This window comes from Peromyscus eremicus, chromosome 4 (assembly GCF_949786415.1).
Source record: "Peromyscus eremicus chromosome 4, PerEre_H2_v1, whole genome shotgun sequence".
In the NCBI taxonomy this organism is placed as follows: Eukaryota; Metazoa; Chordata; class Mammalia; order Rodentia; family Cricetidae; genus Peromyscus; species Peromyscus eremicus.
The window spans coordinates 53223981-53237829 of NC_081419.1; positions in this window are offsets into that span (position 1 = coordinate 53223981).

The following is a 13849-nucleotide window of genomic DNA, read 5'->3' on the forward strand; positions in this document are numbered from 1 at the left end:
TTTCTTTTCTGTTTGTTTTGTTGTTGTTGTTGGTGGTGGTGGTTTTTTGTTTTCTGTTTGTTTGTTTTTGGTGTTTTTGAGACAGGGTTTCTCTGTGTATCTCTGGCTGTCTTGAAACTCACACACTCCGTAGACCAGGCTGGCCTTGAATTCAGAGATCTGCCTGCCTCTGCCTCCGGAGTATTGGGATCAAAGATGTGCACCACCACTGGCTAGCTGTGTTTTTACTTTTCAATAGTAAAAGTTTTTGTTGCAGTTATCCCACAGAAAGAGGAAGGGTCCTACGATTTGAAACTGATAAACACACACACACACACACACACACACACACACACACACACACACGCACACGCACACACGTTCCAGAAGGTTTATTACTCACACAATGAGGCTTTCTGAGGAGAACAGGGCAGGCTCCCAAGCAGATCCAAAAATGTCATCAGAGAGCTGGGAAGAGCCTGGCATGGCTTTTGCTGTCACTGGGGAATAGGGCTGGAGTGAGGGTTCCTGTGACTGTCGGCTGGGACTCGCATGCTTTGAACAAAGTGTGGGAGCACCTGGGTTTTCTTATCAGCTGGCCCAGATGCGGGGCAGAGGGGAAGGGGAAGTGGAAGGGCTGGAAAGCTGTCAGCAGCCACAGTGACCAGCAAAATACAATCCGGACCTTCTTTGCACTTTCTCATTTATGGAAGCCCGTCTGGCCTAGTTGTTATTTTGCTGCTCACTGATTTTTGTCTAAGAAATATTTTCCTAATCCCAATAAAGACTGTTTTCTTCTAGTAGGTTCTAGATGCTGCCTCTAAGTCCGTGATCTAGTTTGCATGGATTTTTGTATGCGATGTGAGGTCTGGGATTCTTTGTGTTTTCATGGAATCGATTGCCTCTTCCCTGACTGTTACTTGAGTGGCTTTTCCTTCACCCATGACCTGGACATCTTTCATAAAAATCAATTGGCAGACGATAGGGGAGTCTAGTTCTGGATTCTCCTCTCTGTTTTGTTGATACTTACGTCTGTATTCACACAATACCACACCATTTTACTAGTGCAGTTTCGTAGTCTTAAAAATTTACATAATTAGCCTAAATTTAGCTTTTGAGATCTTCTTTTGTATTTTATGTGTGTTTTTAAGACTGATCAATTTCTACAAAAAAGCCTTGCTAATATCTGATAGAAATTATGAATCTATAGGTTAGTCTAGGAAGAACTGGTGTCCTAACATATTTTATCTAATGACAAATGCATGCAATTCATCTATTTATTTGGATACATTTTTCAGTTCTTTAAAATGTGCTGGAATTTTTCAGCATATGGATTTTGCACATATTACATTATTTCCCTGAGATTTTTTTTATTGTGTGTATGTTTTTTTGTGTGTACAGACACACATGAATACATATGCAAGGGTGCACGTGGAAGCCAGAGGCTGGCGTTGAGAGACTTCCTTAATAGACCACCATCTTGTTTGCTTGTTTTTGAGACAGAGTCTCTCACTGAACCTGGAGCATGCTGGCACGGCTAGGCTGTCCAGGGTTGATTGGGCCCCACCTAACAAAGGCTAACAGTATGACCCTGCTGAATCAAATGTTTTCAACTCACATAAAAACCACCTCAGAGGGAAATCCCAGGCTACTTGGGAATGCAAAAATACCCAGTACTAGAGCAGGCAAAGTTCTGGTAGGTGAGCAAAGGAATCGGGACGTGTGATCTCTAATTAGGAGAAAATCCCTTCAGTTACAAACGTATTAAGAAATGATACAGACAAGTGGTTCTCAACCTGTGGGTCATGACCCCTTTGGAAAACCTCTATCTCCCAAAATATTTACACTACAATTCATAACAGTAGCAAAATTACAGTTATAAAGTAGCAATGAAAATAATTTTATGGCTGGGGGTCAGCACAACCTGAGGAACTGGATTAAAGGGTCGCAGCATCAGGAAGGTTGAGAATCACTCACTTGGATGGTAGAATTAGTGGACCAGGGTGCTTTGAAGGGCCCTGTACTTGTACTCTGTATCTTCAAGAAGCAGAGGAAAGGTGAAAAATACTGTACTGACACACTGTTTTAAAAAAAAAAAAGATCTAAATTTAACTGCTAGTGATGAAAATGGCAGTGTCTGGAGTAGAAAAATTTACTCCATAGAATTAATGACCAATTAAACATTAAGGAAGGAAAAATAGTGAAATTCAGAGATTAGAAATTGCCGAGGAATTCAAACAGAGATGGCATCATGGGCTCGCAGGGCAACTCAAGGCTCCTAACAGGGAAGAGCACAGAGGAGGAGCGAGAGGGACCCCAAAGCACAGGAAACTCCGAGGGTGGAGGGGGTCGGTTTTTTTTTTTTTTTAATGGAGGCGATAATTTCAAGAGTGCAAACCTGTGTGCACATGCGCAGATGTATATGTATGAGAAGTGTACTGTGCGTTTCTTTGTTGAAGCAACACATCATGCCCTGTAAATGTGTGGTTTATTGTGTGTCAGTGGCACCGCAATGAAGCTGATTATTTGTTGCTAGTACATCACGCAGAAGTTCATCCCAGTTTTAGTGATGGGCTGAAATTTTATACGGTCTGAAGAGACCAGATGATGATTGAAGTTTTTTAGGTAGCAACCTTATATCTAACTTCATGAAACCCAGGCTTTCTAACAATGCCTGCTGTTGTTCCTAGTGTGGTGGCTGTGATTAAAATTAGCAACATCCAGCCGGTCGGTGGTGGTGCACGCCTTGGGAGGCAAAGGCAGGCAGATCTCTATGAGTTTGAGGCCAGCCTGGTCTACAGAGCGAGATCCAGGAAAGGCACCAAAGCTACACAGAGAAACCCTGTCTCGAAAAACAAAACCAAACAAAAATTAGCAACATCCAAACGAGATACAAAAATCTGTGTCAGAGCTTTGCAAACTGTGAAGTACCCTATAAACTAATGTAATAACTACAACGTATCTGAATCCTCTGCCTGAGCGCCTGGGTTTCTCTATGGAAGATCGAGGCGTACCGACTGAGATGCCAGCATCCCATGAGGACGCTAACGCACACAGGACTCCACCATACCCAAGGGCTAGACGCCCATCCTCCTCCAACAATCGCAGGAAATGGACTCAGCTCCCTTTTCCTCAGAGCTCGTGTGCCAGCTCCCCTGTGGGGAAACCCCTGTATCCTGTCTGCTCGATATTTGAGGCTTGATGACAGCAGGCCGGAGTTCTCCAGGAGCTGGATGTGAGCTGTTCAGCAGAGGTATTTATAGGTTCTCTGGAAATGCCTGCAGAAAGCCCCCTGGAGCCTGGCTGGGGTGCTTTGCCATCAGCGCGGCTAAGTGTCTGGGCTTACCCGTGCTGCCCGAGCAAAGGTGGGATTCTTCTACAGTCTGCCTCATCATCCAGGCTTTCAAACTTACACCCTCCTGTGAAAGCCCCTTTCCACCCGCCGGCCCGGCGAGCACACTCTTGAGTTTCGCACAACAGAAGCCGGCGTTACAATCACATACGCTAGTCATCCTTATGAGAAATTAGTTATTCAGTCTTGACGAGTTTATTGAGTCCCCTGTAGGCTGCCAACAGCAGAGGATGCGACGAGATCATGAATTGGATGTGGTGAAATCCATACATCCGTATCGCATTGTTTTCTTAGAAGCAGGAGCAAATATTATTTCATATGGTCATCACATTTCCTTTGAGTCTTGTCAGACATTTGATGTGCCTCCGAGCTTTGTCTCGCTTTGTCGATGGTAACGCGACAGGCAAGGGTCCTAGAAAGCCCTCGGAGGCCTTGGGGAACCTCACATACCTTCCATTTCTCCTGCAGGCTCTGATGTCCCCTCCGAGGGAGCTCATCTTTGCTCCAAATGTCTTCAACAACACAAGGAGTTTAACAACGGGTGAACTCCTTTTCTCAGAGCCAGGAATTATTCAGACTTCAAGGTTTCTGGAATTTAAAGGGGATTTTTGGTTTCTGAATCAGGTGACCCACGACACAGGGCAACTTCTGTTTTTAAGTGGGATAAAAATGCTTTTAAGAGGCACATTGAGAGGGCTCAGAAGATTTTGTGGACATCAAATAGTTTTTAAAAGACAACATTTTGATGGTTTAATTATAACAAAATAGGAAACATGCAGATTAAATTGACCCTAAAACACACATGGTTTTTTAAAAATTAAAGGCGAAGAATTTTAACAAAATACATTTTCTTTGGAATCTAAAACACATGAACAAAACCAAGAGGACTGACTGATGGATTCAGAACACAGCAGCCAGCCTAAGGTGATCTGCTACACACTAGCCAAGGAGAACACAGGATGCTTCTCTGTCACTCTGGACTTTCGTTTTTCTGACTGGGAGCCCATTTTCCAAGACAGTTTTGCCTCTGAAAATGAATAAACACACCAAATCTTTCATGTGATATAATAGGTTTTTTGTTGTTTGTTTTTTTAAGATTCTAACTAAAATTGTGTTCTTTGAATTATTTACAAATACAGGTCTGTTTCCAAGGAGTTGAAGTTTTACCTTGAGGTATTTGATGATTTTTAGTCTGTTTAGCTTCTTCCTTTCCAGGGCAGTTGGGAGTTACTTTGAGTTATAGAATTAAGAAACTTCAGTGTTTGTATGACCACAGCACTGTGATGGCTCCATTAGTCTATTGAAGAAGCCTTCAATCCAAAGAACTAATTTAGATCAACAGACCTCTCTCTGCCTTGGGGTCAGGTAGATGTCTCCTCTTCTCCAAGAGACCCTTCCTTTGTGGGGTACTGTTTAGGCCTACCCAGCATGTAAGGAGCTTTCCCAAGGGACATTGCTTCTGTGTTGGGTAAGTTTTGTGTGTGTTTTTGTCGTTGTCTGTGGGAACTTACTTGTGGGGGTCTTGGAATCTAACACCAAGGTGCATCTCTATAGAGGAACTTTACCTTTGCCTGGGGCTGGTGGGCAGCCCATGAGTGCTTCCACTTGAATTCAGTTTCTGGCTCTGGGAACCCACAAACCCAGGTGCCAATCTACAGGAAGGTTGGCCTGCTGTATGTAGTGTCTCAGGGGTAGATTTCCACTTCCCCCTTTTGCGGTCATCTTTCCTCTTCACTTGAGGGTGCCTGGAGACTCTGAGAGAGCAGTCTTTTGGGGAAGGATTTTCTTCGGCTTCTGTGCATTTTATCATGAGACCAACAAGAGTTAGCAAATGTGGGGCTGGAGAGATGGCTCAGTGGTTAAGAGCACTCGCTGTTCTTCCAGAGGACCGGAGTTTGGTTCCCAGCGCTGATGACTCAAGGTTGCCCGTCACTCCTGCTCCAGGCCTCCGATGCCTCTGGCCTCCACAGGCGCCTGCGCTCATATGCACATACACATACCCCCACACAGATTATAGTTATTATTATGTTTATTTATTAATGTATAATTAAATAGTTACATATATATAATCAAAAATAGTAAAATTTAACCTAAACATTTAGCAATTTTAATTATTGCTATTATGATTAAATTATAAATTTAATTAATTAAGCAAAAAATAAATTAACCCATGGTGCTCAGGTCTTGATTTTCTGTCTTATTTTCCTCTGCTTTTTAAATTTTGACTTGGTGAATCCTTACATCCTTGTTAGACTATGGATGTTTTACTTTGTTAAAATATAGATGTTCTATGAGATGTTTTTAGTTAACACTGATACTTTCGGTTGGCTTTTATAATAAGTTTTAAAAACAAAGCCCTTCTTATGTCATACCCTTTCTGGAAATAGAACTTATTTTAATATAAAGTGGAGTTTAGCTGACAGTCAATGGCATGCTACTGTGGTACACTGAGTAAAGTCAGAGCGTCAAAAATCAGAACAGGGAGGTCGCTCTCTGCTTCCCCCAAGTATTGACAATGTATGTTCCAGTGTTTTTCATTAATAAAGTCCTGTATTAGACACATTATGAGAATCCTGTCCATTTCAGCCCTATATTGGGTATTGCATATGAGTGTATAAAATGAGATTTATTTCCATACAATTCTAAAGAATTTGGGATGCTGTCTATTTTAAAAACTTAATTTAATTGGCCTTTATCTTGAGGAAAAAGAAGCAATATGTTTTGAAAGTGAGTCATACTGTGTCATTAACTTATCTTCAGTGAAATACTAACTTTAAGTTGAGTAAAATAGAATTAACTCTCTCAATAGAGACTATCGTCACTTCCATGCTCTACATCTCTCAGAAGAAGATGGTCCAGCCTCACATGGAGTGATTGTGGGCAAATCTGGACACCAGCCACTGAAACCTCCAGAGTGAAAGGGGATTCCAGTTAGTGAAGTTGCAAAGTAAGGACATGTGTGCTGTGTGAAGTCTCTCTGGAACCAGAGGATTGTCTGTAGGATGGTGATGAACAACCTCAGAGAAAGGAAATCTGGACACAGAAGGAATGTTCACCTGCACCTTACACTTCTGCTTCTAACAACAGGCTTCTCTAGGCTGACTCTGGTTGAGCCTGTCTCAAAGAGCAGTCCAGGGCCTGGGCAGTAAGTAGGCAGGTGCTTTCTAATAAACACTGACTGAGGTTTGTAAGGAGGAAGGACAGGGTGAATGCACAAATGAAGACATGCCCTTCTTTTCCAGCCTGTTTAGGGAACAGTTGCCACTCCATGACTTTTGGGAAGTGCTTCTTGACTTGCTGGAGATAAATTATGCCTTTCTTGAAATCAATAACCCATAATATTGTTGTTCAGAGAGTCCTGCAGACCCTTTGTACTAAACTAGTCAAGGTGTTGGTCAAAACTGCAGATTCCCGCATCTTGGCCAAAGGACTCTGCACTTCTGGGAGTCTGCAGAGCTACCGAATTCCCTCTGAGTTTATGGTACAAAGGAGTGTGATAAAGTTTATCATTACCATGGGCAAACACTCACTAGATCACGTATTCGCTCACTGCATAATTTAGTCTCCATGCTAAGAGAATGATCCATAGGAAGCCTATTATCTACTGTATCAGATTATCTGGTGTTTTCTAGTGTTGAATGCATCTATCTGTTTTATAACTATAGTCATCTTTATTAAAAACATCCACACACATTTTTTTGTCATCAAGAGTTTTCTGTAAAGTGAGAAAAGCAGGTAGAAGTATTTTCCTCTTGACTTTAGATGGCTAAAAGCTGAAATCTGACAGTCCCACTGAAGACAATGTCAAATTGAAAGAGAGGAGGAGGGAAGCATAGCCCTTCATTTTTCCTGCAGTTCAGAAATTCCTTTAATCCTGAAATGATAATTCATTTAAGCGAGTTTCTCTTATCTTAGTCCAATATGGCTTCACATAATAAAAATGGAATTTCCTCATCACAAATTCCTTTTATGAATTGACACAGGATAAGACGAGTATTTGGCTTGATGATTTTCTTAAAGAAGAGAAGCATCACAAAATAAATCCACATTCCTAAGAAGCTTGCATAAATATTGTCATTTGGGTCAGGTTTAGGAGATGTCTCATACAGAGTCTAATGAACGGAATGATACACTGGAGACTTGTGTACTGAATATGATTAGAAAGCCCCTGGTTCTCCGCAGCACATCCCACTGTAGAAGAAATGTAGACAAAACCCACTACAACATCAAAGCACAACTTTCGTCATACATAATAAGAAGACAATTGGTCAGTTGCTATTTTTAAAATTTTTTATTGATTCTTTTGTGGATTTGACATCATGCACCCCAATCCCGCTCATCTCCCCGTTCCTTCGTATCTGCCCTCTGCCCTTGCAATCTCCTCCTCTTCAAAAAAATACATCTCATTGTGGAAGTTATAAACCCTTTAGTCCACACAGTAAAACCTTTAGTCCACACATCTTTACTTGCAAATGTTCATTGCAATGAGTCAGTCACTGGTCCAGTTTGAGGTCTCTGGCTTCTGCTACCCTACCAATATTAGAGCCTCACTGGGACTCCTCTGAATATCCTGCTGCTGCCCTGTGTGGTGGAGACCCTGCAGTTTTGGATCTGCAGGACCAGCGCCTTCATGTGCTCCAGTAGTTCATAGATGGGGTGGATGTTAGGGTGGGCCAACTCTGAACCTGGGTGGAAGCTGAGTTGTTCAGCCTGCCAACTCTCCTGCATCCTCACCCCCAGGTTGAGTTCTTCAGCACTGCCTCAGCTAGCTCACCCAGAGCCCCAGGCAGCAAGGGGTGGGGCCAGCTCTCCTGCTCTCACACCATTGGGGCCGGCTTGTGGACCCCCATCCCATAACAGGGTCAGCTCTACTGTGCTGCCCAGGTGAGGTGCAGGGCCAGCTCTCTTGAGTGCTAAGCCAGTTAGGGGCGGGGCCAGTTCTCCTGCTCTCATGATCCCGGGGCCAGCTCTCCAACCTGGCCTGCTGCAGGTGGCAAGGGGTGAGGGTGGGGGCTATCTTTTCCTTGCCTGGGTCCGTTGCCATTTTGAAGAAAGTCTAAGTTGAGTTTTCAACCTCATGTTAAGAACAATAATTATGTAAAGCAAAATTCACATGCCAGAGACCAGCAATGAACTCTATCACAACAGATTTATTCTTTTTGTCTAGCGCTTAGAGAAATCAGCCGAACTTGTAGGTTTTGGGTCTTCATTTGTCATGGGTGGAGCCAGCCTGCCATGGCAAGCTGTTCTACTGCACAAGCAGGAGATCTGTGGAAACACAGACCGCGACACTGGCACACACACACACCTGAGCTGGGGAAACACTTATGTGCGCTCTGTCAAGGGTGAGGAGTGACAGGAAAAGGGCAGCCAACAGCTCTGTGAAGAAGGGGAACACTAACTGTTCCCAGCGATGGGTCCTGCAGGGGAGAGTTCACGCAACCTCTCTGGAGAACAGTCAGGCTTCTGAGAGAGCTCGGAAAGTGCTCAAACGAAGCCGAAACCCCCTCCGAGTTGTGAGGACGGACGCATCGGTCTTTGCCTGATGTCAGCCGGAATGTCATTCAGTAATAGAGTCAAATGTCAAGAAAGAAAAAAAATGTTTTTCTAAAAAATTCAGTTGATTTCATGAATATTTAATAATTGCTCATTGAACTAATTACAAAGAAATCAATTTAAAATTCTCACCCCTCAAAAGACAAAAGTTAGATAGAATCCCAATCATTTAAAATGAAGCCACTGGAATAATTTATGTGCACTGCCAGTTTTCAACAATGAATGGGAAAATCCAAGGCATTGCCTGTTGGAAGATTCAATTGCACACAGGCAAAGGGAGATAGGAGGCCCGCAGGAGGAGTAGTGGAGAGGGGTGGAGGCAAGAAGCATCAGAAGACCAATGCCTTATTGAGCTAACCTGGGCTACATGAGACCCTAAAAACTGAGAGAACTGTATATCACCTTAACGAGCATGGAGTATGTGTGTTCTTGCCAACAGAGGCCAGTGGTGGGTTCCATTGATGAGGGCTGAGTCTCTCACCCAAGAGCATCTGGTGGTTGAGAGGTTTAAGCACGAACAGTCCATCTGCCAGCTGGATGCAGCTGCATGAACATTGCAGATAACTCATCTGCAGAACAGACAGTCAACTGCACTTGTAGAAAAGAGCAAGAGGAGACTCCCTCAGTGAGGTAAAACACGTCTCATCTCGGATTCCAAAGGCTACAGAGAGCTTGTCTCTTCCTCCCTCTTATCTTTTTCTTCTGGCCTGCCTCCTGTGAAGATGCTGCCCTGGTTTATGTCTTCAGCATTCTCTTTCATCCAGTGGAATTTGTGCTGTGTCTTAAGAGATCTTCTGAACCATAAGTAGCACATTAATTAATTATTGAGTTAGTGAAACAAATTGCACATCAGTGTATTTTATAATTATTCTCCAATTAGATTTGGTTTATCGAGTTAGAGGAGGAGAATGGGATTTCTGGTTAGGCTAGAGGGAACAGCATGCAAGGTTATGTTCTGAATTGGGAACCGTTTTGAGCTTTCTTTTTTAATAAAACCAAGCGGCACAGGCATGCACAGCAGCTGGAAGGGTGGAGAGGAAGCAGAATTCCAAGAATCAGATGGCTTGTTCCTTCTTTGCAAGATTTCGCCCAAATTCTGGAAAGACGACAGCTTCAATGCAAGTGCAGACAATGGCCTGGGGGAGAAGATAATGTGGTGGGAGGCAAGGAAAGGGGTTATCAGCGGAGCTAACACTTGGATCCGGAGTCCGGACTGCCTCAGGTGGTAGAATAATTTGGGGTCCTGGGGCGGAGGGAAGGGAGCCTAGGAATCACAATGAACATTACTTCCAAAGGTCACATGCCATGAAGACCTCATTTGAGGAAAAACAAACAAACAGCAATGAAACACCCAAGAATTCCTCACACATGGTGAATATCTTATCCTCATAACTCCTGGTGTATGTTTAGTGTGTATGTTGCTGAGATGTTTAGTTCCTAGCTTTGGACTCTGTTCACTTGGGCATCGTTCCATATAGAGAGATTCTTCCTCAAGCCAGGCCCTTGGTACTTAGTCTGTACTTAGCAGTGATGTCCCATGCACTTTGGACACTAGCTCCTCTCGGATGTCACCTTTACTGTGTTACCTCCAGGAGCTTTTGCCCAGCCGTGATGATTTTTGAATACTAAAAATGCCTTCCTGGGATCATACCCAGCGTAGCTTACTTTGCCTGCTCCTCCTCCTCTTCACTTTCTCCTGTTCTGTTTGGCCTTCGATGTCCAGCACATGCTCTACCTCCTCCTGGAAGCCACCACACTTCAGAGGCCACAGCGCTTCTTTAGGAACTAGTTTGCCAGCTGACTGTACGTGACTGTAAAGATCATTGCTGATAATGCTGTTAACATATGAAGGCTCTATGCCTTGTGACTTGGAAGCCAGTTTTTTGAGAACAGTGACTTATAACACTCCCACAGACTCTCCAGGAGTATACAGTATACAGCTGGAGGGCAATAAATGTACAATAAGGGAGTGCTAAACAACAACAAAAAAACAAAAGGGAACTATCACAAAGTTTTAAGAAACATTCCTTTCATAGCTTTTACTGTCTTTTCGTGAATATTATATTTACTAAATTTAATTATTTAATTTGATAGATGCTAATTTAAAATATAAACAAATTGCCAGTTTTTTAGAAAAAGCATTTGATTTGCATTAAGGAGGGTTGAAAACATATGAACTGTTTTATTTCTTGGCGCATATTGTACTTTCTCTTAAAATGAAATAGAAAAATATTAGTTTGAAGAAATTACTTATTTTCATCACTTTCTTTTTTGCATTTCTCCACTTTCATTGGTTCTTTACTAACTAGATGCTTCAGAAACACATTAAATGTATACCAGGAGTCATAAAAGTAAATAAAATACTCCCAAATAAACTACACATTCAAAGCGGCACCGGGGAGGAGGGACATATGGGCTTTCTGGTCCCTCCACACAAAAGCTTCCCAGGTGTGACTTTTTCTGGTTGACACTCACTGCTCCTGCTGTTCCTTCCATATCAGTGCTGGGGAGGGGCCCCGGTGCTCTTCCAGGCAATCATAGCCGGGAGGCGGCATGCAGTGTGCCGCCAGAGGCAACTAAGTGGTTAACTGCAGTTCGGGGACCCAGCCAAACTCCAAAGCAGTGTGTTCACCGAACCACCCTCTACCCCCCTATTTTCTCTGGAGCAATCCCAGCTCTAATTAAAACATAATACTCTCCTGATGTGATTCCTTGGACAAGTTTGTGGAATGACCATAATACAGACCAGGTCTCCCAGCTGTTCCCCGGCTTGGCTGGTATTCCCATGCACACTCCTTACGCCCCAACTTCTCTTCTACATACTTACCATATGACCTCGCCTCCCCTCCCTCCCACTTCTCCCCTGCTGTCCCCCGTATATTGTACATAACTTTCTGACTCGTATTGTTGTGCCTTCAGTGTGTAAGGGCCATTACTGAAGTGCAGAGGGCCAAGGGAAAAGGAATCCTTGCCTCCGCAGAGCACTTTAACGCTATTTACAAGGGAAAAAACAACTTTGAACTGCTTCCAAAGTAACGGGCATTAAAGTCACTTCTGTTTGCTGTCAGGATGGATTTTGCAGTAACGTTCCAAACCTGCTTCCTCTGATTGGTTTTTAGTCCACGGAGTGGCTTTCTCAATGAACATTTAAAATGGTGCCCGTATGAACATGACATACACCACAAAAGGTAATTTCCCAACGCGTTAACACTCACTCATGAAACCAGGGTCTGCTGTCCCATGATCTCGATGATGATTATATAAGCATGGAGATATTATGAAACACTGCTTCAAACCTGGAATGAGTAAAAGCAGACACTGGGGCAGATGCTTGATAAAGGAATCACTTTGCACAGTTCTGTGAGTTCAATTTCCCATGCCTCTCCTCACACATATTTTCTGTAAACCCTATATCCCTTCAGCCTTTTCATCTGGCTTCATCAAATGTTATGAGGATTTCTCAGCCAGAGGTTGCAAAATGGCATTCTGCAAGTGAAATCCATGAGTTTTCTTTTGTGTTGGTTTTGATCTGCATAGCTTTCTTTCTTTTTTTTTTTTTTTTTTAAAGTTATGATTCCATAGCTAGTGTTCTGAAGTTGTAAAATTCCGTTCACTCCTGACTTAGAGTCAAATTTGGATTCTCGGTTTATTCTGAGAGATTACTTTGGCGTGGGACCGTCCTGGAACACAGCTGAGTGGATCACCTCACTGGAGCTCCTGATCCCATCCATCCTTTGCCGTCATTCACCTGGCATTTCAATGTAACATTTTGGGTTATAATGTCGTCAGCTCAAGTATTTTATAGACAGAAATTTGGCCAAGTGAATTGTGTTAAGCCATATGTTCTTATTCATTTGAAAATCTAAATTCTTTCTCCATAGAGTATTTCCCATTTCTCTAAATTCTTGACCCGAGGTTCCCAAGGAAACCGCTATCTATCATACAGCAAGCCTAAGGTGGTTAGCAATGAGAAAGGACTTTGGGCTCATGAAGTCTTGATCCACATCCAATTGTGTGGTGCTGAGAATATGGCTTGAATTTCTATGTTCCAGAAACCTTATCAATAAAATGGAAACTCCCCCTCACTTGGAGAGTCTCATCAGGGAAGCTTTTAAAAACACGGAGCTTGTTCCTTCCAGAGTTTCTGATGCAGTAGGTCTGTGCTGGGACTTGGGCACATGGCATTTCTCACAAGTTCCCAGGGGATGCTGCAGGCACAGGGCCGTATACTGAGAACTACTGCCTGGCTGAATTGCTGAAGATTGTATGCTACAGGTACAGCCAAACTCATGATACCATGAACTAGTCATTTTGATGGAAGGAAAAGAGGTGGTTTATTTTGTTAGTGATTTGGTATATTGCTGCACTTCATAAATGAGATCAGTGAGGAGTCCAGATAATTGCTTCATTTTGAAATCTGTATGTTTTCATAAAGCATTTTGGTCTTGGCTTGGAGTTCCTATTCTTCCACTCCCACACAAGAAGAATGAATAGTTTTGCTACAAGACCTAAGAAGGAAAGAGGGGCAGAGGGGGGAACCATCTCAGATGGACAGGATCACATTTCTTCACACCCTGCCCTTCCATGCTCCTCCCGTGCTCAGAATCCAGACCTAGCAATGGAGGTGACCCCAGTGACTCGGCTTGCCTGCCTGTGGTTTCGGGGAACACGAAGCCGTCTGTGCTCCGATGGGATTTGTCTGTCTCTTCTCTTTCTCTCCCCTCAGTTACGGGAAGTGAGAAGGAGAATGACTTCACAGAAGACTCTAAATGACGAGCATGGCTCTCACCTGGACTTAAAGCCACCACACAAGCCACGGTGGCTAACACCTGTAATCGTGAGGCTAGTCGGGACTCTGGTGAGTTCCAGGCCACCATAAGCTATAGAGTGAGACTCAATCTAAAAAATTAAATAGTGAGAGAGGGAGAGGGAGAGCGAGTCTTTCTTCACATCGCCTCCTTG